This window comes from Lissotriton helveticus, chromosome 9 (assembly GCF_964261635.1).
Source record: "Lissotriton helveticus chromosome 9, aLisHel1.1, whole genome shotgun sequence".
NCBI lineage: Eukaryota > Metazoa > Chordata > Amphibia > Caudata > Salamandridae > Lissotriton > Lissotriton helveticus.
Genome location: NC_136070.1, coordinates 935,639,168 through 935,665,813, shown reverse-complemented (window position 1 = coordinate 935,665,813; position 26,646 = coordinate 935,639,168). Strand labels below are relative to the sequence as shown.

The 26,646-nt window shown below is 46.3% G+C and overlaps 1 long non-coding RNA gene across 1 annotated transcript; it reads left to right on the top strand.

The window, feature by feature from the left end:
- The first annotated feature begins 1,019 nt into the window (after positions 1–1,019).
- Positions 1,020–25,205, top strand: LOC144782036 (uncharacterized). The gene is made up of 2 exons (XR_013601102.1): positions 1,020–1,180; positions 24,226–25,205. It is a non-coding gene; the product is annotated as an uncharacterized LOC144782036 (long non-coding RNA).
- The last annotated feature ends 1,441 nt before the right edge of the window (positions 25,206–26,646 follow it).

Genomic DNA, 26,646 nt, shown 5'->3' with positions numbered 1-26,646 from the left:
CCTTATGATTTAAAAAGTATTCCATGGGGGTCAGCTTTACTGATCAAAATGTATATCTGCCCAAACATACTCATTTTAGCAACATTAGAATAATGAAAGACTGACGAAGTTCTAACTATATCACAAAACAAAAAAAGCAAAGTTCTAACTATACCATTCATGTTTTGTATGCAGCTCTTTGGTGACAATTCATTGGTCATTGTCCTATGTTAGGATTGTAACTTCTGAACTGCAAGTAACACAAGGATCTCTGTGACAAAGGCAGTAACCCACTGAGCTTCCACATAAAATACAGTTCATCTGCATTTAAAAACTACTAACAGACAAATGATTGCTCTCCAGCAGGATCATTAATCACCAGCGTATTCTGGGCATTTTGTATTGTCTAATTGTTTTCCTGCATCAGCCATGATAATGATAAACACTGTTTAAATGAACCACACATGAAGTATGTGTGGTGCTGGGCCTGTGCAGATTTTTAAAAGAAAAACAAATAGTTACACATTCTCTTAACCTACTACTCCATTAGTCAAACTTTGTGTCACAGACAGCCTGATGTGATAAGCAGCTGCAGGGGTCAGGAAAGGTGAATAGGAATAAACAAACTTCTTTTCTCCTGTGCTGCATAGAAACATATCCATGTAGCAGAACAGTAGGCAAAGGTTATGATTGTCAAAGAAAGGATTTGTCGCCTTTCTCCATGTGGAGATGAAGGGGTGAAAAAATAAACAAAGCCTCGTTTATGTGTAAATGGTCTTTTAAAGACCTGTGAAGTACTCTGGTGCGGCTGCGATAATCTCACAAACTGTCTGTGTGTGTGTGTGCACGCCCCCGGGAAGCTGTCTCAGCCCAGGCACACACACACACATATACACCCTTTGAGGTCAATGCCGGTCAGTGCGCGCCTGCCTTCAAGCCCTCACTGCGACGGCCAAGGCTCCTGTTTGGGTGGGCCAGGCTCATGTTTGGGTGGGACTGGCCCACCCGGCCCACCTGCTAGAACTGGGCCTGTGTACAACACGATCAAAATCCCAAAACCCTGTTTCCGGTGGGAAATTAAGGAAGCTCAGTGCCTGGGGTACATGTGGGGCTTCCTACGGTGGGTGTCCAGCTTTGTCCTACTCAAGGCCCGCTCGCCCTCGCATGCAACAGTAATGTTTGCTTCTGATGTACAAACATGGCAAGTATTTGTCACACCTAAATCTATATAAGAATATACAGACACTGCGTTATATGTGTAATTGCATGGGTTGCTATATGGAATGGTTATTGCTTGGAATGGGTTCTCTGCAGACCGCGATGCTTGGAGTGTTCTGAGCCAGTGAAGACTCCAGACAGACCTGTAGGACCTGCTTGCCGTTACCTTAATAAACCTACTTGGAGACTACTAAATGATCATGGTATTGCCATACTCAGTACACTGAAACACACCATGAAGTTAGCAAGAAGAGAAAAAACCCCACCACCTCCCCTCCAATGTACCCACCATCAGAACACACAGCACGGGGAAATATCCTTTACATCACGGTGATTACACCGCGATGCATTTAGAATGCTGCCATTACAACGTAAGCTTTACATCGATTTGCACTGGATGGCGCTATAACCTAAGGAATAGTAAGATTTACTATTCCAACACCTTCCCTACTGTACGTAGACTGGTGTTGGAGTAGTAAGTCTTACTACTCCTATGTCTAGAGCAAGTCGTTGTAACTACCTGCGTTGTAAAAACTGCGATGTTACATACCGCGATCATTTTGTTCGTGTTGGAACATCACATATTCTATTCGGCTCCCACAAATAAACATTTAAAGAATTAAGTTAAATAAATGATCACAGAGAATACAACCTCCAAAGACCTCTTTAGTTAAGACTGTTGTAGTGTGCTATAAGGCAAGGGCTTTAAATGTGATTATTTGTGTCTGCAATCATACGCTCATGTTATATGGAAGTGATTTTCATAGTAGCTGTGAGGACTGGACTTAGTTGACTTAGTTATCAATTTGCCTTATATAATTTTTCTTAAATGTTTGAAGCACCTTTTCCTAAAGCATCTTTGTAGTTTTACAGTGCAGTGGCGTTGTGACAATAACATGTTTAAAAGTACTCTATGTTCACAATAGAAACAGGAGCCTTGTATGTTTCTCTCGTCTCCCTCCTCATTTACTAAGCAACACCAGCAATAATCCATTTGGCATAATAGTAACATGTTGAATGCAGCGCTTTGAAGCAGCTGACTGCTGAGCCACACTATTATTTAGGACAAAGAAACTGAGGAGCAAGGAGTGAAAACCAGAGGCAGGACATTTATGCTTTCCCTACTGCCGAATGTGTAAAGTTAATTTACAGGTATTTACATTGTGTTGTGTTACAAAAATGACACCCTACAGCCTTTCCTTATGACTCTCTGAACCCCATTTACATGGTATCATAATTACTTTACAAACTTCTTTCGCATAGCAGTAAGAGAAAGAAAGGTAAACACCAATCCCCTTGGTAAAATTTTTTTTAAAAATAAGCAGCATTTGTGAAAAAAACGAGCCTGACATTGAACCTCTGTCTTTGAAGTGCATCACATGTTACAAGATGAATGGAGGGCCCACTTCAAGAAGGTAAAATTAGACCAAAATTCTAACTTTACTACGTTACTAGAGTAGTATCTTTATGGCTGCAGAGTTTCTGCTCCCGGGGCGTAATCTCAGGTCTCATGGTAGAGTAAGTGTAATTTCATTCTGACACACCTGTGACAGTGCCTACCATCTCCACCCACGCAGCTCCAGCGGAAAGTCGTTAGCCAAACAGCCAATCCCAGCCAGGCTGAATAGATGAACTCAGAGCTGCCACACTAACTCTTTCAGACCTTTCCGCATGTTGCTGAATGTTTTTGTTGGTTTGCCCCTTGTCATGCGCAAAATGTTTCGAGGAGTGCATCGTCAGACAAAGGATTGACCTCTGTGGGATTTCCAGCCAAGATGTTCGGTCCAGATATCTTTTTTCCCTTGAAGTAATTTTGGACATGGTTTGTGTTAGTGGGAGCATGATCTTGGCCGCTCCAATGTCATCCCAGCCAATGTCAAGAACACAGCAGCTCTCCATTTCTTTGCTACTGGGCCTTTCCAGAGGGTGTCCAGTGACACAGTGGGCATCTCTCAGGCAGGCTAGTCCTGATGCTTGCATCCGGTACAGAGCTGCATCAATAGGAGAGCGCATCTCCACATACGTATGCCTCATACACTGGCAGGAGGGTAAATGGTTGCTAGGATTTCTGCCACTATTCCTGCTTCCCACGTGTGGTAGGTGCAATTGATTGAATCAATGTGGCACTTCAGCCACCTTGCCACAATGCACACACACCTTCCGCAAAACAGACACCGTTGGCACTCCATCGACATGCAGTGTGTGATGCCAGTGGCTGCTTTACAGATGTACATGGAGTGCTCCTAGGCAGTACACATGAAAGCTTCATATTTCGCAGGTCACCTGTTGCCTGGCGGCTGTCAGTGGAAGAATATGGCAACACGTGGCTTCTGGGTAAGTACTCAAGCACCAGATAAATCTGATATTTATAATTGTTTTAATATACACAACCATTATAAATTACAAATCCTTATGACACATACATGACCCCAACAGACACAGCAATTACAATTTCATACATTATCAATTCTACACAGGCCGTAAAAATGTTACTAAACCTGCAGGTCTAGAGATTTAAAAAATGTACTCAACCTAAATATAATGCTCTTGACCCATAAACTGGTTTCAAATTATGTGTTCCTGGGCAAGTATTTTAACGCACTGAGATGCCATTTTCTTCTTTAACACATATGAGAGCACCTTCAAATACGTGAGTTCAGCATTTCTGCTGTACAGAAAACTCTTTTGTTTGATTTAATAGACTAAACTTTTGCTCCATATATAATAAAAATCTAGCCACATAGGATACATGATGACTTGCCTAAGTTCATTAACCGCATTGTCATCAGTGCGGGGGCAGGAATGTTTCTCAAATCATGTTTAAAAACTCACTTTTAATACATACATAACTAAATCATAAATTAGCAGCACACTGTCATTTGCAGTAAGCAGATTTTCCATTTAAATGGCCACTGAATTTCCCACTGACGTGGTTTAAAACTATATAGTGTACACTGTGTGGATATCAAGTTTCTGCAAATATGTCATATGCGTATCACCAAGTAAAGTGTTCTGATGTTTTGCTCCTATGTAAATCTTTGTTTGCATCACACCTCTGAATCACTAAAAAAGTTATTTAATAATTCCTGATATATTTTGAGATACATATACTATTCATTTGTAGGCTGTTTAAATGTTGTTGAAAAAAAACCTGATATTTTACAGCCTTTTGTTTCAAAATTCTTGTCAGATAACTCACTTAACAAAAAGCACTAACCATAACAAGAGAAAGAAAAGCAGACATAATTTTCCAGGAACAGGTAAGCAACTATTAGTAAAAAGACAAACTGACTTTTGACCTCTGTCCTTGAACAGACAGCAAATGTCTCAAGACAAAAACAAGATTTAAAGGCGTCTTTATTGCTTATTCACTTTCAGAAACAACAGAGCACTTGTTCTTCTAGCTTAAGTGAACACGCCAGCATGGACGAGTAAATGCTAAAAATAGCTTGACCTAATAAATTCAAACTCGCAATTGCGAGTGGATTTTTCAAGGCTTGCTACAGATGCAAGAGGGGCATGTGCAAATATATCCTTATTTTCCTAATCAGGTGATGCTGCATATGCACTCATCTCCTCACACCATAAAGACATGCAACCACTGTACCTCAGCATAGGTAGAATAAGGCACACAAGCCATCATAGAGTGCACTTTGTTCTTCTAAAGTCGCGTACAAGGGAGGTGCTGTTGTACTCCCCTGAAGTGTGCAAGATAATAAATAAATAGCCTGTTGTGTCTTGCACAACATTGCAGTAAATCATGGCATACAAATACCTCCGAACCCTCACCTAGGTCTGAATCAGGAAATCCCTGCATTGTACAAAACAGAGGGCAGGGTATGCAGTTGTGCCGAAGGGCACAGGAACTGGATTTGCACCACTTGGCAGAGTAGGTCTCTCAGGAGTGTAGCCCAGGTGCTGCAGGTGAAGTCTTTGTTGGCCATAAGACTTCCAACAGGAGGCAAGCTCAACTCAAGCCCTTGGAGAAACTTTAGAAAGCAAAGTTAGTCCTCTCACTTCCAGAACAGAAGCAGTAGGCCAAGACAGCAAAGCAAGCGAAACCTTCTCCTGACAGCACAACAGCTCTTCTTCCTGGCAGAATGTACTCAGTCCAGAAGTGTTCTGAGTAAATTGTGCCAGAGGTCTAGTACTTCTAACCATTTGGGCCTCTGAAGTAGGGGGACTTCAAAGAAAGGTCTTTGAAGTGTGTACACGACCTTGCCCTTCCTTTACCCTGACGCCAGACACCCTACAGGGGTGTAGGCAGCTCACTTTGTGGGGACAAGCACATCTCTATCCTGGTACAAGTGTCAACTCCTCCCACCACTCCAGTTCAGTAAGACCCATCAGCCTGGTGAAGGGCCACCAGGATTTGCAGGACACCCATCGGCTCCCTTTGTATGACTGTCTAGAGTGAAGGCACAAAGCCCAGCTGTCCCCCTGACCCAGAGGTGTATTAGCAGACCGGCAGAGACACAACGTGGTTGAAGTTGGAACATGGCAACTTTCTAAAAGTGGCATTTTCAGACCTGCAATTGAAAAACCAACTTCACTCAATTCAATTCAATTCAATTTGAGCTTTATTCGACTTTAAGTTGCAAAATCATAAAAGCACACATCCTTTCAAGTACATACAATAAAATGTATCTGTGGAGTTAAAAAAGAATTAAAATTACAATATTACAGTATAAAAATGGGAAAAACCCAGATACTATCAGTCCGCAGTATTCAAACATTTAAAATATTTATAAATTCATTATATACATCTATGGACTCCTTAATGAGGTATCTATGCGTGTGGAAGTAAATACAACCTCAATAGGATATTCCTTCCGTTGGGATTATTGCAACTTATTGTACTGAATTGAAATACGTTAAAACAAAAAATTAAATGTAGCAAATAACTGGGGGGGGGGGGGGGGGGAGGATTGCTCGCTTCTTATGGCAGGCCTAGGGTCTGATACACAATTGAACTGCATCTCATGGAATGTTCGGGGACTTAACAATGCGAGGAAATGTTGTGATGTGATTGCTTATCTTAACAGATTTAATGTCCATGTTGCCATGTTACAGGAGACTCACCTATCACCGAAGGTTACTGCCACCTTTGCGAGTAAGTGGGCTGGCCTCCGGGCATTTTCCTCATACTCCACATATGCTAGAGGTGTGACCATCCTGCTCAGACGCGCAGTGCCATTCCACAAATATGGAGACTTGCTGGACGGGGAGGGTCGCTACGCACTATTATGGGGTCGCATGGGCCACGACACAATTACATTCATAAACTGCTATGCCCGCAATTCAGATATGCCTTCCTTTTTTACCACACTTTGGAGTAAGGTCGTGGATGTAGGTTCTCGCCATGTTATATGGGGGGGAGACTGTAACCTGGCGCTAATACCTCACTTAGATCGCTCGGATGGTGCACATCATTACAAACCGAGGGCCAGAGAAGCACTAGAGGGTGTTATTACTGAGGGCGGTCTAGTGGATGCGTGGCAACACCTACACTCAACTCAGCGAGAAGGCACGCACTTCACCTCACACTTGGGCACATGGTCACGGTTGGACTACTTCCTCATCTCTAAAGGGATCACTTCGGAAGTCCTAGGGATTTCACATTTACCGAGAACATACTCTGATCACAGTCCAGTCCTGCTACGTACACGCATTCCTGGGTTGGACATCCCTAGACCGGGTTGGCGGTTACAACCTGCGGCGCTGTTGGACAGTGTGTTTTGAGCGGAACTGGGGGAGGAAATCGCTGCCTTTTTTCCCAGAAATAGGGGATCTGTGGACTCAGTCGAGTGCATCTGGGAGGCCTTCAAAGTCACCATAAGGGGGCATTGCATCTCCAAGAGCTTCGGGGTCCTGCGTGACATACGAAACACTATTACCTCGTTGCACACAGACCTCAGGGCTTTGGAACTTCGCATGGCTGAGGAGGGTAATCCTGACCTTCACGCGGAATTTAGAGACAAGCTGTCAAAGTACGAGGAAGAGGCTACCAGGGAGGCCAAATTCCGGGGGAAGCATTGGCAAGCCAGAAGATACTGCGAGGGGGACAGACCTGGGAGGGCACTAGCGATCCTCACACGCTCCCCACGAGATCACAATACTGTCCTGGAACTCACTGACGACCATGGTCACATCATTAGGGACTCAGATGCACTTCTTGCAACCTTTACCACTCACTATCACGAGCTCTACACCACTGCTACCACGACTGACGTACCCTATTCTGACTTCCTCGGAGAAGTGGCGCTGTGCTGGCTCAGCGATGGAGATCGAGCCTTCCTGGCCGCTCCCTTCGAAACTGACGAGATTCGGGATGCCATTATGTCTTTGCAAAATGGTAATGCTCCAGGTCTTGACGGCATTCCTGCTGAGTTCTACAAGGCTTATATTGACATCATGGCCCCTGTCCTTCGCGAGGTGTATGAAGAATCGCTTGCTGACGGTATTCTCCCTCGCTCCATGCGGGAAGTAGTCATCACCTCGCTCCTAAAACCGGGTAAGGACCCTGGTTCTTGTGGCTCGTACCGCCCACTATCACTACTGAACTGCGATGTTAAGATTCTAGCGAAGGTCCTAGCCACCCGGCTGTCCCTCCTTATGACTAGGATTGTTCTACCTGACCAGGCCGGATTCGTTCCTGGCCGCTCTACATCGCACAACCTCCGCACCCTGTTTTCTCTGCTTCGCACAGTTCACCCCGAGTTACCAGTAGCGGCTGTTTTCCTGGATGCCACTAAAGCATTTGACTCTGTCGAATGGCCCTATTTATTTTCCGTCCTGGAGAGTATGGGGTTTCCTAGACTCTTTGTTTCCTGGGTCAAGCTACTTTACACACAACCCACGGCGAAGGTCCTCATCAATGGTCGCCTCTCACACTCAATTGCTATCACCAGGGGTACGCGTCACGGGTGCCCCCTATCCCCTCTCCTTTTTGCCATCGCGATTGAACCCCTAGCCTGCAGATTGCGTCAGCTGCATCGAGCTGGCGCGGTACAATGCCTCCAGCGCCAAATTGATGTGTCCTTATGCGCCGATGACATCACCCTATACGTCAAACACCCGGACCTCCATCTCAATCCTTTATTACGTGAATTCGTCGTCTTTGGTAGGATGTCGGGGGATACAAATCAATTGGTCCAAGTCGCAGTTCTTCCCTTTGACCGATGCTGTCACTGACTTTCCCCTTGATTACCCGTTGGAGTGGTGTCGGTCTGATCTCCGATACCTAGGTATTCAAATTTCCCGCGACAAGGATGAAACACTCCGCGCTAATTACGGGGTGGCCATCACGAAACTCACAGCCACAGTTGACCGTTGGATTGCTCTTCCTCTATCTATGTCGGGCCGGGCTTCCCTTTTTAAAATGGTGTTCCTACCCCAGTTCCAATATCTCTTCCTCAACATCCCATACCATCCGGGCGCTTTCTTCTTTAGGACATTGAGGTCGGAGCTCTGTCGGTTGTTCTGGGGGGGTAAGAACCCACGGCTGCGGTGGTCCACGCTGACGTTACCTTGCGAAGCCGGAGGCTTCGATGTCCCTGATTTTGAAGCCTATTACCTGTGCGCACAAGCACATTACGCATATCACTGGCTGGTCCCTACGCCCTTCATGCCACAGTTAGCAGTGGAGGATTGGATTGTGCATCCCATCCCCCTCAATGGTCTAATTCATTGCCCGGAGGCACTAATTCAGACACCAAACACCTCAGTCTCTTGTATTCTTGATGCGTGGCGCCGCATCGCAAAAAGGATGTCCTGCTCCTTGCCGTACTCCCCCAGACTACCGTTGATGTTTCATCCTCGTCTCCCCCTACTGCAGGAGCGAGGCTTTCGGTTGCTCTGTGACCGCTTGAGACTTGCCTCCTGGGGTGAGCTTTTCGTAAACGGTACGTTTAAATCTGCAGATGTCTTTTTCGCCTCCAGTGATCGCACCCCGCTGGATATCTTTTACTACCTGCGCTTACGTCAGGGCATGCAAGACGTCCTGCCTGAGTTCCCCGGGGAACCTGAGATCTTTCCCCCCCTCCACTTTCTGTTATGTTCGCAGGAAGGGAAACACTTGATTGCCGGACTCTATCGCCAGCTACGATCTGTCACTGGGCCGTCTGCGACGGGGGCGCGAGCGCGCTGGAGTACTGATTTAGCTGTGGAAATCACTGATGACCACTGGCAATCCTGCTGCGCCCTGACAGCTCGAATATCTTCTAGCAGCAGATTCAAGATGATCCACTACAAATTTCTGCACCAATTATATTATACTCCGGTGAAGAAACACCGATTTCAGCTGGCCGCTGACGACCGGTGTGAGCGCTGTCACTCTGAACATGCGGGCTTCCTACATCTGGCTTGGGAGTGCCCCTCGGTCCGCTTATACTGGCAGCAGGTGACAGACGCCCTCACAGTAATGACTGCGGAAAACATTGCTGCGGAACCGTTCATTGCACTACTTGGGCACACTGCCCACATCTCTAAGGCCTGTAGGAAGTTCGTGGACGTGGCCTTGCTCTTGGCGAAGCGTCGAGTGGCGTGTCGCTGGGGTAGAGGCAGAGCCCCTATGTTCAAAGAGTGGCTGACTGACTTAACTTATTGTCAGGAACAGCACGTCACCTTTACCGAGCTGCTACCGATCTCTAGCCAGCCTAAAGATATCTGGAGCCCGTTGGTCAGTTATCTGCTTGCTCGGGCAGATGACGGTGATGATCCTGCGGGGGGGGTCTGTGGGTGATTAGCTGACACGGGACTTCCGACAGTCATCTGCAGATACTTACAACACTTCCAGCCTCACACACTGGTACACTGCCCCACATGATACCCTGCTGGCCCTTCGCCTATTTAGCGCTCCTCCTATGGTTTCTCTCCTGACACCACACATGCGGGGATTACCATAGTACCCTAGTCTGACACACATACCCCTATGCCCTTGCGTTCCTATACACCTTCCTTCCTGGCTCTGGCACCGCCCTGTAGTGCTACACATCACCCCTGACATCTGAAATAGCAGGTACCATTGTGACTGTAATGTGTCATTACAATACTTTGCATGACTCTAGACATGTACTACCATGGTTCTGTCCCAGTATTCCACTCTTGAGTGTGGCCGTGAACCCTTTGAGTTGTTTGTTATGCAGTTGGGAACCGTTCAAAAAGACTAGAAACAAACTAACATACAAAAAAACCCTGTTCTGCTGCGGTACCTCCTATGGTGCATACATTCTGTACCGACTGTCGGACATTTATTGTGTGGTATTGAGTTGACGCTGCCGGGCCTCCGGGATGCCGGTTAAACAGCTGTGTTTTTCCTGCTCTATTGTTGTCGCTCTATTGCATTCAATGCTGCCGGCCTCCGGGTTGTGGGCACAGAAAGCGGTGTAGTGTCTATAACACTCAATAAAAGCAGTTTGAACGTTAAAAAAAATAATAATAATAATTTAGCAAATAACTCAAGATTTTAGGGGGCGAAATTCCTATGGCAAGGGAAATGCGTAGTGACCCACAGGTATATAAATGCCTTGAGGTTCATAATTCCTCTTGCTCATTATAAGTTATTTCTGTGTTTGACAATACATTTCAGAAGACTGGCAATTATAATAACAGATCTTTCGCCCTCCAAAAATTGTAAAAAAAAGGAATGCGGGGCGACATCTTCTAAACCCCATTGACTGTTACAATGCTAGAAGCCCCTTCTTTCTGAACTCGCTATAAAACTTGCAGAAAAGGATAGTGTGAATTGTTGTTTGATTTGATGTCTCATCACACGGACAGGGGGGAAGATCCCTTGCCCAGTTATTTTTTGTTGAGAAGGCAACCAAACGATGGAAGAAATTCAACCTAAACCTTACCAAAAGAAAGCGTTCATAGCTGGTGGTATTATAGGTAAGGTAAGGTTGAATATCGAATGTGGTTTGGATGCCCAGGATATGTCTCCCCGCTGGTTTCATAACTTCACTCGTAGTGCGAAGTTCTTAAAGATGGTTAAGGCATTTTGTTTGAAAGTCTTTCCTTGTTACCTCACGTACTAAAAGAGGATTGTGGTAAAAATGTTCCCATTCTATGTCAGCCAAAAACTTCTTTACATATAATAGCCACCTGGATTTGTGAGCATTCTCCATGGTCCTACAGTCTGAAATTATCATTTGTGTAAGTGTGGCTTTGTCTGATGACCAAATACGGCGCCACAATAAGAGTGGTTGAATCCTCGCTAGATCAGACACGTGGGAGAATCCCATCTCTATGTGACATGAAAACGTAGCCGTACTCTTTGGGACCGATAAGAGGTACCTTAGGAAAATATTTTCCACCCTCTGTAGGGCGTCTGTTTTTGCATGGCCCCAAACACCTGCCCCATACAGTGCCACCGAGAGACATTTGGCTTTATAGATCTTAGCCAATTCCATGGGCGCTCTCTTCCCCAATTTCCGTGAAAAATTGACAAGGGCGACTCTGGTTCTAATAAAAAGGAGTTTCCTGGTTTCAATTGCGGATTTCCAAGTGAGTTTATCATCTATCATTACTCCTAAATAGGGGTATTTTTGTGTGGTCGCTAGTTTTTCCTGGTTTAAATATATACTTTTGCTTTTAAGTTTATGACCTATCCCTGCCTTCATGACATATGTTTTTCCGATGTTAATATGTAGGCCCAGACTTGCCATGAAGGCGGAATATCTATTCAGTGCTCTTTGAAGTTCGAGGGGGGTACGGGCTAGTATCACCGCATCGTCCGCGTAGAGCAACGCGGGGATCGGGCGGTTGTTTACTATAGGAAGGTCCTGGCACCCCTTAATCATTTCCTTCTCCAGGCCGTTAGTATAAAGTGTGAAGAGGAAGGGGGCCAGGACACAATCTTGCCTGACGCCCCTCTCCACTTTGAACAACGTGGTTAGTTCTCCCCCAAGCCCGTACCTCACCCTTGCAGTCGCATCTGAATACAATTCCCTTAAGAAGTTTACCAGGTTCAATTGGACCCCCATCTCAACAAGGACAGACCACAATTTTGCATGACAAACGCAGTCAAACGCGGCTGATAAGTCCACGTAGACCATGTAAAGAGCTCCTCCTTTGATGTTTACGTATTTATCTATCAGGAGTGATAGGTTAAGGGCTTGATCAATGGTCCCCAATCCCTCTCGGAACCCGTATTGGAGGTCTGATATAACCCTGTCCCCCTCCGCCCAATCTTGTAAGTGCTAAAGGATTACACGGCCCTAAACTTTGCCAAGGGAGTCTAAAAGGGAAATAGGATGGTAACAAGTTACCGACCCCCCCGGTCCCCTTTTTTAAAAATTGGGACCAGAATTGACTTAGACCATGACTCCATGAGACCCACCGCACATGATGCATTCAAAACCCTAGTCAAAAGAGGGGCCCAAAGTTCCATCTGAGCTTTGAAAAAATCTACGGGCACCCCATCTGGGCCTGGGGCCGTCCCACTCTTACTTGCTTTTAAGGCTTGAATCACCTGCTCTAACGTGATTTCCAATTTGATGGGTGTAACCTGGGCCCGCCGTCACGCCCCGAAGAGGGGCCCCAATTAATCTTGTGCGACCCCCCCCTCTTTTCTCCAAGCCCCCGCAGCCCCCCGGATGGTCGGGACTGGAGAGATACAGTTAGAAGAGGACTGGGGGTCCTTTAAATGGACTGGAAGTCTGATGGAGGAGGAGGAGCCATGCACTCTGATTAAAGGCAGCGTCGACAGTCCACAGGTGTGTTACTACACCGGAGGAGCGGACAGCGTGAAGGAGAGCGGAGAGGCGGGAAGCAGCGAGGAGGAGCGGAGAAGAGGAGCGAGGTGGATAAGCGAGGAGAGCGTAGCGGAAGCAGAGAGACCCGAGAGCAGAGGACAGAGTACGGCACCGTCGTCTCAAGACCCAGCGGGACCCGAGGAGACCTCTGGAAGTGCGGAGAGCCGATCAGCAGGACCAGCGAAGCCCGGAGGCCAACCCCACGAGCCGCCCAGCCGTACGCCAGGTGGGGTACGGCTAGCCGAGGTACGTGAGCGATTCCTGGGGTGGTGGAGGAAGAAAGGCAGACGCCTGACGTAGAGAAAATAGTTGCCCTGAAGCGTCTGGGTTCCCCTCACCAGCAAACACCCGTTTGTTTTTCCCTGTCACGTTTCTGTTAAAAAGTGCACACGGTGCCTCCCTCAAATCCCACAATATCCCCAACCCCCCTCTGCACCCCGAGGCTTATTCACCTGAATACTTACTTGTCCTCTCTTCTGTTTGCTCCCTCGGTGTTCGGCGACAGCGGACATAACGGAGCCTAGCAGAAGGAGGAGCCCCGTCCGGAGAAGGGAGATCTCCGGAAGACCCGACAGGAGAGAAGCCGATCTCCCCGTAGAGGAACGACGAGAAAGACCTGTACCGATACACTGTTGGCAAAAATAAAACAAAATACAACAAAAACTCGCCTCCTACCAATTCCTAGCCCCGAGGTAACAATGGGATACGGGGTGGAAGCCTGAACATAGTGATTTGCTTCGTGGGTATTTACGGCCTCGGTCGCAATAGAAAAGATCTTGGAAAAATACTCTACCCATTCTTTTTCATCAATGGCTACCTCTAGTTTTGGTGAGTCTGCGTCATTGTTAAAAAAAGGGGACTTGACTACTAACTAGAAAGCGGCACTGTTCTTATGTGTGCAGCTCTCATGGAGTTGGTCCCAGAGTTGCTCTTTTAACTCGATTTTTCTAGTCTTTATTGCGGAGTTGTATTTTTTCCTTAAGCTAATAATCTCGTGGGGGACCCTGTGTGACTTCCGCAGGGCCTGTTTCAGGTTTGAATAAGCTACTGTGCAACTGTGGTCAAACCAACCTTTCCTCTTCCTTGCTGATCGGTTACCTTTTACCCACAATGCTTTATTTATTTCTTTTATCACCTCATCAAAGTTAGCTATGACCTCCGCATCGGGTGTGTCCAAATCCAAGCATTTCTGAATGGAAAAGATAGTATTTGCTATCACTGTTTTAGTCGTTTCTACGGGGTCAATCTTTCCCCATTTAAGGGAGTATCCATTGAGCCTCGCCAGTGACAGATTGTTTTGTGTTAAGGTTCTAGCCAGACTAAAATTAACATTTTGTGCCGTCGGTAAGCCAACGCTAAGGGGGTAGTGGTCGCTCAGCGCAGTTGTATGTATGGTTAGTAGTGTGTCTATGTTCCTAAGTGCGCTAGAAACAAGGATATGGTCAATGGAACTTTGAAATCCCCGCCCATGAAAAGTGGCAGCCATCACTGTGTCTGTGGTGGTGGGTTTATTTGCTATTTCCAGGTCTAATTCAAAAATAATTTCATTTAGGCATCTACCTAAGATCGTATGTTTAAAATGTAGGATTGGGTTGTTGCTCTGATCATGGATGCCACAGGTGTTTCTGTTACTGTCCTGACATGGACCCAAGTTAAAGTCTCCGCCCCAAATGATTATTGCTTTTGTTGATATCCTCCTTATTTTAGACAGTAATAATGAGCCAATAAGAGTTATTAAACTAGTTGATTCTTGCTCCGAGAGATTATTATAAAAATTTACCAGGAGGAAGGTGTCTGTTTTTTTTAGACAAATATCAAGGACCTGGAAGTTAGGTCGCAATTTAATTGGTTTTATTTCAAGAACTTGTATTAAATTTGATATATAAATTGTTAAGCCTCCTCTTGCTCTACCTGATGTGCTTCTTAGGGCTGGTGAAAAATAAGTTTTGTAGCCTTCCGTGTGGAGCTCTTCCGTGGCCCAGGTCTCCTGGAAACATAATATTTTAAACCTGTAGGTAAAATCAAGCCAAACATCATTTGTTATTTTAGAACGCTGTCCTGCAATGTTCCAAAATAGAATATCGAGTTGAGAATTATTTCCTTTGCAGTTATACCCCTCAGTAGCTATGGGTAGTTTTTGAGATAGTTCTACGTTAGGTGAATTTAGTAGCCCCAAAAGAAGGGGCAACTGGTGATGACCTGTGTCCCTAGCCGGGGAGTCTACTTATTGTTCTAATGCATGTGTGGTCTTAAGATCACCGAAACTCAGGTTTAATGGGGCATTGACTTCTTTTGTATTAAGTCCCTTTGCCCCTTCAGGTAAGTCTAATTCATGCTCTGATGATTGTAAAGGCTTAGAACCTCCTATGCTTTTTTCAGGAGAGACTTTGGAATATTTGCTAAGATATGCTCCCCTAGGTTTAATATCTGTTCTCTTCATATCCTTTGGTGGAGAGAGTCAATCTACTCCTTCCAACTCCGAGAGGGAGACAAAACGATTGTAGGTAGGGATATTAAAGATGTGCCCCTACGTGTTAAATAAAGGCAGAACTCGGGGTATTTGGGGATTACTCAAGTGAGCCCTGGGGTAAAAGTATGTTAGATCATCATACGGTATGATGCCATTGGTCCTTTTTTCCTGAAACCAGTCAGTAATATGGGACACTGCCCTGTGATCCCTAAAGTTAATAATGACTAAATCTCCTTGGGTGTTTTTTGGTCTACGTCCCACCCAGTCTACTCGTCGTACATTGAGGATTTCCCCGTTAATGTTTGGGGGTAGTGGTCTATTTTGTCGTAACCAGAATACGACTTTATTCTTTAGTTGGTGGTATCCTTCTTTCGCCCCGTTCTCTAAAACTGGTACCCCTGTTAATATCACAGCAAATGGGGCTGCTTCTGATGGTAAGTCTATTTGTACCTTTCTCCCCCCGTTCATCCGACCCAAGGGAGGGGTTATAGACGTATTAGTATGACAGGGCTTTGGGGCACAAAATTGTGCTCCCACTTCTGTCTCTTTGTTCTTTGTCCCTGTTGTCTCTTTCTGCCTCTGTGACTTGATGTTAACCTGGGGAGAATCTCTTTGACTGACTTTCTTAATTGGAGGGGCTGCCGTGATTATATTTGAATCAGTAGATGTAGAGCTTGGCAAGTGTGTTAAGCTAGGTGGTGAGAGATTCTTAATTAGGCAAGTGTTGTTTCCAATTGCTTTTTCTAGTGTCCCCAATTGTTCCGCTACTCTCTTCAGTCTCTCAATTAGTGGCATTAATAATGATCTCAGCAGTTGCTCTATGTTTCCCAGTAGGTCCTTATTCGGGGTGTCTGTCACCGAGTTGTGCTCGGGTTGAGCAAATCTAGATGTTGACTGTGGATCTTTTTGTGGGCCCCCCTGGTTTTGTGGTGTTTTACCATGGGTACTATGGAAGCTCCTCCCCCCCCTTCTTCCTTTTTTTCGACGGAGGTCCTTGGGCTGGTCTTTTATTTTTGGGCTCCTGAACCTCAGGTTGTGGGGATTTTACCTTTTGCGTGGAATCTCCTGATAAAACAACCACAGATGAGGTGGAGTTAGAGGGGGATCTAGGCAAATCGAAACTTTGATTAGTGTGTAAATTAGTTGAGAATGACCTATCTTGCAGGAGTTGGGAATGCTACTGTCACTTAGTGAGTTGTAAGGTGAGCAATCTGCTTGGCTGATAGTTACTGGTGTGGTGGCCTGTTGTATAGAACCCAGGGATGAACGCTTGTTGCTAAGATGTTCTGCAAGCGTTGTTCCGCTAGGACTATCTCCCTTTCTAGGACTGAGGTTGCCCTGGTAATGAAGCTATCCAGGGTCCCTCTAACTGACCCTCCCACTAGGGGGGGTCGACCCTTCGGAAGGCGGGAGGACATATTTAATTATCTAGTCAGTAAGCGCAGGTGGACCTTCCTGAGACTAACAGGCTAGCAAACAGTACTTTGCTTAATGACACAAAAAGAGATTAATACGAGGTATTTTGTATTTGTAGTTGAATTTGTAGGGCGCGCAGCTACCCACAAGGGGTCTCCCGGCGCCAGAGAAGCAGTGATTGATGCATCGCAGATGTTATTGAGAAAAGAGCCAGGTCTTAAGTTCTCTGCGGAATTTCAGCAAAGATGGTTCAAGTTTCAGTGACGCCGGGAGGGAGTTCCAGAGCCTTGGGGCAACGCAGGAAAAGGCGCGCCCACCCATTCTCATTAGTTTGAAGCGTGGAGTTTGAAAATTACCTTGGCCAGATGATCTAAGGTGGCGGGGAGGAATGTATTGTTGAACCAGGGCCTGGAGATAGACTGGGGCTGACCCTTGCTTGATTTTGTGCATGAAGCAAAGGGCCTTGAATTTGACGCGATTGGCAATGCGGAGCCAGTGCAGGTCGTTAAGAGCAGGGGAGATTGGAGATCTCCACTGGACCTTGCATAGAAGTCGGGCCGCTGAATTCTGAACTAACTGAAGCCTTCTCTGAAGCTCCAGTGTGACTCCGAGGTACAGTACATTGCCGTAGTCCAGGCGGGAGGTGATTAAGGCGTGGAATACTGATCGTCTGGATCCTGCCGGTAACATCCACAGTATTTTTCTAAGCCAGCCCAGGATAGAAAAGCACGTGGCGGCCACCTTAACCACTTGGTATCGCATCGAGAGCGAGTCATCCAGAACAAATCCAAGGTTGCGAACCTGAGTCGCTGGGAGAGGTGGAGGGCCCATTTCTGGAGGCCAGTGCAAAGGGCTCCAGAGATGTTTCTGCTTGCCCAGAATGAGCACCTCCGTTTTATCTCCGTTCAGCTTCAGAAGGTTCGTCTGCATCCATTCGGCCACTCTACTAAGACCAAGTTTAAGAGCGGATGGGGCATTTGCTGCGGATGAGGAGAGGGAGAAAAGTATCTGGGTATCATCTGCGTATGAGTAAAGGGATAGCCCTGCGTCTTCCACGATGGTAGCTAGGGGTCTTACGTAGATAATAAAGAGCACAGGGCTCAGTGAAGACCCCTGTGGGACGCCATACGCAGATGAACGGACAGAGGAAGAGGAACCAGAAGAGATCACCTGAAAAGTGCTTTTTTTTAAAAAACGAAGCCAGCCAGGCAAGGGCAGGGCCGGTCACACCAGCCATTCTCAGGGCTCGCAGAAGAATGGGGTGCGAGACCGTGTCGAATGCGGCGCTTAGGTCTAAAAGAACAAGCGCCGCAGTCTCACCCTGGTCAAGGCGGGCTCGTAGGTTCTCAGTCACCCCCAGAAGGGTGGTTTCAGTCGAGTGGTGGGGGCGAAATCCAGACTGGGATGAATGTAGAAAACCTATGTTCTCCACATGTGAAGAGAGGTGGATGTTAATATGTCTCTCCAAGATTTTAGAGAACATGGGGAGCAGCGAAATAGGCCGAAAATTAGCGAGTATCTTTGGGTCAGCCCCAGGTTTTTTCAGGAGCGGTACCACCAGTGCTCTTTTCCATTCCTCCGGGACTATAGATTCCCGTAGTGAGGAGTTCAAGAGCTCTTGGATGACTAGTAGAGCCTCAGGAGAGAGCTGGCGGAGAATATTCATTGGGATTGGGTCCAGGGGCACCAAGTTATGGATATGTTGTCTTACTGTAAAGTCCCAGTCATGTGTCCAGAGAAGTCCGAGACAGTGAGTGGGCCCAGCCCAGCCCTAGACTGCCCCTGACGGCCACAGACGGCCCGCCCTCTGCCCCGGCTCAGCCCGGCGACCTCCCGCGACGCGGGAGGAGCAACATTCTTTTCAAGCGGGGTCGTGCCGTGGAGGTTCCTGGGGGTTGTGGTCTGCCCGCTCGGCGCCCCCGATGTTCCCAGCGGCGGCGGGGGGGACCGTCAAAGAAGAAGGTAGCTGGCAAGAGTCAGGACTCGGTTAGGGCACCAAAAAGCAATTTCCTCAGCAGCAGGCAAGGATAGAAACCACCCGCTCCACCGAAAGAGCAACGTTATTTTCAAGCGCCTTCCGGGCGCGTCAGTGGGCGGGGTCGTGCCGTGGAGGTTCCTGGGAGTTGTGGTCCGCCCGCTCGGCGGCCGCGATGTTCCTAGCGGCGGCGGGGGGGACCGTCAAAGAAGAAGGTAGCTGGCAAGAGTCAGGACTCAGTTAGGGCACCAAAAAGCAATTTCCTCAGCAGCAGGCAAGGATAGAAACCAATTATGAGTCCAGAGACATCAAACTCCAATTTTCTATCTGAGCCCAATGGGAAATTCCACTTGAAAGCTGTTTCAAGGCAATCCCCATCTTAACCTTTGGGAAAGATGGTCCTTGCTTTAGTGAAAAAATAATTATAGTAGTTTTTCACTACCAGGACATGTAAAACACAAGTACATGTCACACCTTTTAAATACATCGACCATGGGCCTGCGTACAGCCTACCTTAAGGCTGCCATACATTTAATAAAAACCAAGGCTTGACCCTGGCAAGTAGGCATACTTTCCAGGTCGAAATGGCAGTTTAAAACTGCCCCCATTGACTTTGCAGTGGCAGGCCTGAGACCTGCTTTCATGGCTATTCATGTGGATGGCACAATCGGTGTTGCAGGCCAACTTGTCTCATTTGATTTACAGGCCCTGGGCACCCCCCTGATGTACTGTACAAGGGTCTTATTAGTAAATCAAATATGCCAATCATGGAGAAAACAATCATACCATGTTTTAGAGGAGAGAGCACATGCGCTTTAGCACTGGTAAAGTGCCCGGAGTCCTAAAGTCAACAAAAGAGGGTAACAAATAGGTGGAAGAAGGTTAAAACATTTGGGTTAAACCTGCAAAAAGGTCCAGGTCCAACAGAACAGATATTGAGCATATTCATCCTGATTCACAAGAACCTTTGCACTCTCAGCAAAGGCCCCCCCCAGTCGTGGGAAAGTCTCCGCACTTGGGGCGGGATCTCCACAATGAGAATTCTCATTCCTGAGATTCCACCAGAGTGCCGAGACTCCCCCACCACTGCGGGGCATCCACCAAAAGTGCTGAGGCCCTTTGTGAATCGGGCCCTTTGTATTTGTGTCTGCTGCAACTTACGTGGCGGTGTGGCCATATGTTTGTCATAATACACCACGGTTCAAGTAGACCTGTGTGTGACATGGATTGTCTATGCTCATAGCTGTCAACTTTCCCAGGTCCTGCGTGATGTGCTTTTCCAGGCCAGCTTCTTTTTATTTGAATTCTGGGACTTGTAATCCTGTTTAACTATGGAATAAACAAGAGTAGATGTCATAGAATTCAAAGAAAAAACCTGGAATGGAGCAGCACATCGCGCTTGCAGCTGTGAAACTTGGCAGTGCTGTATGCTCTGCAACAGACTCCTTCATGCATTTTGTATTGGGCGGAATGCTGAATGCATCACAAAGCACAGTTCTAATATCTACCTATTATCTTATGTCACCGTCTCATGACCTAGTTTTAGGTTGAGCCTGTAACAGCGTGCATGCGCTGTTCTGGCTAAGACTCATGTAGGGGCTTCCAGAAATCACTTCAGATGCTCGCACACGCTGCGTGTGTGCCTTTATTATTGGCCTTTGCGTGCGTCTTTTTAACATAGACAGCACGCAATTGGCCAAAGGCGGGCGCATTGCTCCGCCCATGGCCTATTGGTGTCGGTTACCCGCCCGGCCGCCATATGGTTTCAATTATCGTGCCCAGACATGGGCGCGATAATTGAAACCAGATGTCTCGCTGTGGGGCACGCGCACCACTCGCGGGCTTGTTCTTTTTTGGATCCATTTCACAGGAAAGAAACTAAATGAAAGAAGGAAAGAGAGGTTGTGAACCGTTTCTTCAAGTCACGGTTTTCAGTAATTCATTTCGTAGGCACTCTTTGTTCCCCTCAGCACTTGTGTAGGTAGTGGGAACAGTTCTTTATTGATTATTTTTTGAGATGTAAGCCAGTGGATGATTTAATCGCAGTGCACCGGTGTACTTAGTGCTTGATCAAACCCAAAGGCGCGCTCGAAGTGCACTCATGTGTACTTGTGAATCTATCATGCAATGGAGACAGGAGAGATAAAAAGATTTTTTTTAGCATCGAAGTTACCAGGAGCAGAAATACTCTGACGACCATGAAGGCAGGCAGTGAGTTTAGAGGAGATGGAAAGCGAGACAGAGAGACTGCATGCATACAGAGAAGGAGAGCAAAGCCCGGGTCATTAACTAGGACCCACTGACCCGAAGCAGACTCACTAAACTAACCGGAGAAGAGTGCTACCCAGCGATCCGGGTAAAGAGTCCAGCCTTCAAGGTAAGGGGTGCACGGGCCCGGGGTGGGGGGGCGGAAGGAGGGTGCCCAGCAAAAGGCGACTTTTTGGTGCAAGTTACTCATGCCACATCACTGCCCTTCCGTGTGTTGCCCAGTGGCCTACCCAGGGCTTTAAGTGGGCCGGGTCCAGCCGGCAGTTCTTAAAAGTAGGCGCCAAGATGGGGCCCTATTGGGCTCTTCATTTTTGCCCACACCCTCAGGTTGAAAGAAAAATCTTACCTCTGCAGCAGCACCACCCTTTTACTGCTTTTGAGGTAACGTTGAAGAGTGTCTGTATAGGTCTTTCACAGTCTCATCATTTCAGACCTGAAGCATTTTCAATATTATATAGTCAAAGCCATAGTTGTTGCTCATTTATTTTTTGCAACTAACAACCATTTACAAAACGAATAGTGCTGGCTTGTTGTAAGTTTAATGTTACCTGTTTTATCATATATCTGGATGCAATGACAGAAATAGCAAAATACCAGTTGGGCTGCATACTGTGCTAAGCACAGATTTTTTAGCGTAGGTGTTTTTAAGCCACGTCCTTCATGTCATCGGTCACGCCCCTTTGAGAGACCTCCCACTTTTTTAATACCACTTTCAGCCCTTGGGCCCACCCACCCCGGGCGGACCCACTCACTGACCCCAGGGCCCAATCAAGAAAGTTGAGTACACACTGTGACCGGGATGAGCCTACCCAAGTTAGCGTACTTCACCAGGAGGACATGAGCTCAATGCCCTTTTGGACTCAGCTTGAGCTGCCATCTTCTTCTGAAAAAGTGAAACTGTCTGTCTGCAGTGTGTACCAGGTGAACAGCACATTCTAGAAACTGGGCGTGTATTTAATGATAAGCCGTAGGAAGGCAGAAAATACAACACGCATTTCCAATGCGGTCAGGCTCACGTTTGTGAAAGTGTCAAAGGTAATTTTATTTCAGTTGATATAAACCATAAAATATTGTACAGGTAAAAACATTTAAACAAGCATTTGCAATGCAATAGATCTCACATTTGTGAGACTTTGAGCTATTGGCATTATAAATGACGATGTCTTTTATTAATGAGTTTTGAAAACCTGCAAGCGGTGCGAAAACACGCACTTTGTACTTGAAGTCATTGCTTATGAGAAGTAAGGCTGGCAGTAACTGCGCCTCTTTTACTGCCAGCCTTGCTTCTCGTAACCAAGGACTATAAGTACAAAGTGGGTGTTAACGCACTGCGTGCAGGTTTTTAGAACATATAAATGAAAAGCTTTGTCATTTACAATACCAATAGCTCAAACTCCCGCAAATGCGAGACCTATTGCATTGCAGGTGCTTGTTAGGTACCTTGTGAAATATTTGTCATGGAGTGTCTGGTGCTGTCTGAGTTGTTAATTTTGTACAAACACATACTCCCAGCGCTCATGGCACATCTCGGGCTGTCACAGGTACACACACTGAACTGTAGCATGCAGTAAGATCTCTCCCAGATTTGGTTGCACACTGCATTACTCAGCTGGTCATCGGGGTCCCCATTAAGCTGATGGTACTTATCAAGCACCACCTCAGTATTTTCAATTCAGTTTCACTGAAAGGGGGTGCCTTGTCCTCAAGTCCTTCAGCAATGTTGGGGCAGGTTAAACAGAGTAGCAGGATGGCAGAGGATCTTGCTTGGAGGTGAGGGTGGCTCAGCATGTCCATAAAATGGCTGGCTGCAACATATAGTAAACTGCCTGCGCTTTATTATCTGTCTGTCATTTCCTGTATAAAATGTCTGGGTTCCGGCTCGACTGCAAACTCTTCTCTGGGTGCAGACTTTCTGCCTGAGGCCGTAAACTCTGCTCCCGGAGTGGAGGCTATGCAGTTGGGCTGGACCCTCCGCTTTATGGGGGACCAGAGGAACAGCTGAGTATTGCTGTGTGCCATAGAATCTAGCAAGATATCGCAGAGCGCTGAAGTTCAGTGGGCATGTACTATCGACTGGCTAGGATTTGTCCTTTGCCCAGGGAGGACCTGCAACACTAGGCCTGAATCAACGGGCCACTCTCTATCATTGGATTAATTAAAATGCTGTTTTCTCAGCACATTCTAGGACTTGTAGTGTTCTAAACCAACAGGGTAAATTTCAATTACAGTTGCAATTTAATGAATAAATGCACTTACATCATCACGACTAGTGAACTTCGTGACTTACAACTGTTGTATGCAATGGGGAAGAATTGGCTTGGACAATGTCTAGTGTTGGATGCTGTAACATACATTCTTACATACAAGGCTGACTTTGTGATAATCTTCTCACTCAAAATAATACAAACATATCCGAAGGGGGTAATTTAATGAATAAGTGCTCTTACATCATCACGACCTTCTCACTCACAATAATACAAACATATCTGAGGGGGGCGAAGTACACATCTTCTCAACAGTGGCACATACGTCATTTCTAATATCTAGGTAGCTGTACTAACTGCACATGTGACTACTAGTGTATAGCACAAACAAAGCAGTCTTGAAATACTAAATGTGGCACTTGCCCTGTAGAGTGTCTGGCGTTGTCAAGAGATATTACAATAATTAGAATCACAACTTTGCGAAGGTCATATCCAAGGCCTTCTTTGTATGTATGCACCCTATTTTGCATGTATAATGTATTTCACAATGCTACACAACAGATGACATTTGATAGTAAGTGTAAGACTATTGAGACTGCAAATTACAGGATATTCCGGGAACCACTTTTAGGTGTGGATATATCCATCAAGACTGTCTCATCTCCACTTGTAGACTTATATTGGAAGATAACTATTTTTCAATGTCAGCAAACTCACATTGCACTAATGCTGAAGGGAGGTTTAGTAAATACTGAGATGTTATTGTGAGTAATTTCTGGACATTACCGTGATAGTATACATACTTTTGGGTCCAAGAAAACAAATTGGTTAGTGAGATCAAAGAAGTACAAAGGCATAACTTGCTTTATGTAGCCTTGTGCTTTGTTATGAATTGTACACCAATTACATAATTATCTGCCTTCTATTTCCATTGACCAGGCTAGCCAGGGACCATCAGGAATGGACCAGAGGCAGAGCGGGAGATCCTTGGTGGGCACGTCTTCTGGATACCACCAGCAAGGAGGAGGAGGGACACTAACCAGCAGGCAGGGGTAGGATGACCAACCGGACGTAGCCTTTAACATCTACTGCAACAGCCAGGGTGGACACTTAGGGGGTGTGAGCATTGATAGAACAACTTAACTAGGAAATGTAGTCCCCAGGCCAGGCCCCATCACAATCTGGGCCTGCCACCGACCCAGCCCTAACTCTGGAGGCCCCCATTCCAACGGGTCTTCATGCTGCACTTCCTGCCACTACTCTCCGTACCGGCCTGGAAGAGCTGAGGAAAACCTCTGACCCCAATACCCCAAACCCCTCACGTTCTACTTAATCCCCTCCATATGTGATTACTCCTCTGGCTGCATCCCAGGAAATGATGGTGGTTTCTGATGTTGACCAGAATGTGTTTTCCCGGCTCTTATAGGTGTTTTCATATGATCTCTGTATGTTCCGAGAGTAATTTTCTAGACAAATGGCCGACCGTGCTGCCTCCATCACTTCTTTGGGTGCAGCTGTATTGCCTTTGTTGGCCCAACAGCCCACTTAAACAACTGTAGTTGTATCTCCCAGAATGTCTTCCCTCACTGTTTCCCCTGCTACCCCTCATGTTTCTTGCTCTTGTGGGGTGTCTGGCTCTACATCGACCAGCCAGGAAGAGTCCGCAGGAGCAGATGATCTCCACATTGTGAAGGAGGATATTGTGGATGACCAGTGACTGGGCTCTGTTTGAACTGTGGACTTTGTATGCTTCTTGTACATAGGCTGGTTCCATGATGTTTTATTTTCCCAACCTCCTCCAAGTTCCCTTGCCCATTCTGCCTGAAGATTTTATTTAGTTTCCTTTTTCCCTTTCCACTGGACAATTTGTTTTAATTTTAATGTATTTCCTACAATATAAATGTTTTTCTTGAACGCCATGTCTTGTGGTGTTCATTAAATATGCTGGATTCTAAGTATGTAAGACAATATCGGTAGGTGTTAAGCTATGCTTTCAATATCATTCCTTGTTACACAGATGGTCTTACAAATCTACAAGTTTTACTCACACATTTATCGGCACATATATGGCCTACAAGCAGAGTAACCAATTGATCAACTATTACACAACCCAGTATTGACTTGACAAAAAATCTTTTTATTTACATGTATAGGGGGTATTCATATTTCACAGTCATCATGGGGGATTTCTCTTGTGACTTCGCAAATGTGATGGTGAGAATCTCTTAGTAAGTGTGTTTACTGTATTGGTGCTGATGCTTGGGGGTAGGGGACATCTGCCTATACAGTTGGTGGGTGTGTCATTACAGGCGGTGAGGGTGCCTGTACAGTCGGGGGGGATGTGACTGGGCAGGAGGTGCCTGTACAGATGTCTGGGGTATGGCGCAGGTAGGTCTGTTGGGTCTCCTCCATGTGCTGACCATGAAGGAAGATTTTGAAACCATTTCAACATGCCCTCCATCATCTTCATGGCCAAGGCATGGTGTCTTGCACTCTTACTAATAGATTGTCATGATGTCATTTTGCCTCCTTGACATGTCTTGGAAAGATTTAGCAATCCTGTCCTAGACACAGGTCTGCCAATCATCCGAGAGATTTCCTGTAGTGAGTCAGAAATGTTAGAACACATAACCCTATGGCATGAATGTCCTACTTCACAGCATCCTCTTGTTTAAAAATATTTCATCTCATAGGCCACCGTTACAATCAGCCAGCATACTCCAGATGGGGCAGCCTCTGATACAACTATCGGGTCTCCCATGCACAGGGCGCCGGATTCCTGCTCCACTCCACACTAGGGTTATTGGGTCACTCAGATGCTTAAGAGTGGGCTTGGGATGCACTGTTATGGGAGGAGTGTGTAGGAGAAGCAACATATCAACCTTGGACGTGAGTGCTGTGATGAGTTGATGGTTGGGTTGGTGTACGTGAATGCCGTGGCTGGTTGGCTGACTGCAGGGAATGGGAAATATTCCAAGGTGAAGTAGGAGGCACAATGCTGGCCGGACTGGATGTAGGCTTCAGCGTTTTACCTAGTGGGCCAACAATACACTCTTGATGATCCAGGTCATTCTCCACTATCAGCACGTGATCAGCTTCTTCATCCTCACTCTTCTTTTGAGTATTGCTGGCCACTGATGTAGCTGCCTGGTGGCTGATAGGATTCTCTCTCTGAATTGCCTACTGCCCTCAATTGCTGGATCGTTCAGCTTCCTCAAACAACTCCTTGTCTTCAACACCTGAAAGACAGAAGTTGCAATATGCTAAGTATTTTCCATTGTATATCGTGCTACACCACAAGGGTTGGGTCAGATAATCTTTGCATTTATCTGATGTTCCACATGTGACCTGGTTTGTATA